Source organism: Suricata suricatta, chromosome 12 (assembly GCF_006229205.1).
Source record: "Suricata suricatta isolate VVHF042 chromosome 12, meerkat_22Aug2017_6uvM2_HiC, whole genome shotgun sequence".
In the NCBI taxonomy this organism is placed as follows: Eukaryota; Metazoa; Chordata; class Mammalia; order Carnivora; family Herpestidae; genus Suricata; species Suricata suricatta.
In genome coordinates, this window is record NC_043711.1 from 13,743,613 (window position 1) to 13,744,775 (window position 1,163).

The following is a 1,163-nucleotide window of genomic DNA, read 5'->3' on the forward strand; positions in this document are numbered from 1 at the left end:
CTGCCTGAGGTCCCAGTGAGTCCCTCTGATCTGCTATGTGACCCAAACTGGTAATCATCCCTCTCTGGTTCTTACCAATGGAAGGGTAAGGATCATTTGCCCAGCCCTGACTGGAGCATGCCCTCTGCCTTCTGGGCAATCTTTACTTAATACCTTTGACTTTAAGGAAAGAGATTTGACCCCTGGGAGCACATTTCCCTGCCCATGGCACTCAGTGGTTTAACCCCTTCCTTCTCAACCCACCACCTTTTGCGAAGGAAGGGGAACCAGCATTGGCAAATATTGACCCAAGTTCTTGAAGGTGGCTGGGAATGTAGTGAGGGGGCAGATGGAGAGAGGGCCCCACGCGGGCTGGGGGAGGAGTCCTCCTTAGTCTGCATACTCTGTACCTAAGGATTAGGTTGGGGGAGACCCTCCAGCCCCAGCCCCCCATGTAATTGAAGGGCATTGAGGGGGCACTGGGGAGGAAGCAGTGGTAACAGCACTGGCCCATGGAAACCCACAGCCACTGGGAGTAAGCAGAGCACAGAGATGTTTCTTCCGTGCTGAGACCCCAGTGCTCAGGACCCCTCACTATGGGATTGGCCAGTGTTCCAGGTCTGTGTTCCCAGGAGGCAGGGGCAGTGAGGGTCCGGACCTGGACATGACGTTGGGATAGCAGAACCCAGGTTTCAGGACCTGTGTGCAGGAAGGGGAAGGTGCGGCTTTATCATTGCTACCCTGGAGCTTGAGCCCTGGTAGCTGGGATGCCTAGGTTCAAAGCTTTGTGCACTGAACTTTAACAATTCAGACCCTATAGGCATCGGAGGTGGGGCCTCAGGAGTGCTGCCTGGGTCCAGGTCAGGGCCCCTGCGCACCCTGGAGAACCTCGGATGTCTGGGTTCCCGGAGGAGCCAGTTGGGTGTGTGTGAAGGGGGAGTGGGGGGTGGACAGCTGTGTCCCTTTCTCCTCCTTCCCCCACTGTCAGCAAGCGCCGGCGCCACGGTGCCGTGCCTCCTCCTCAGCCTGTACCCAGCTTGGGGGTGGGGGTCAGCGGGGTCGTGATGAGGGCGGCAGGGGACAAAGGGCGCTTGTCCCATGCCCGCCCTGACCTCGGCCGCCGCTTCCCGGACGACCGGCCCGCCGCTGATTCACGCCCAGGCCGGCCGCAGCGCCCCGCGCCT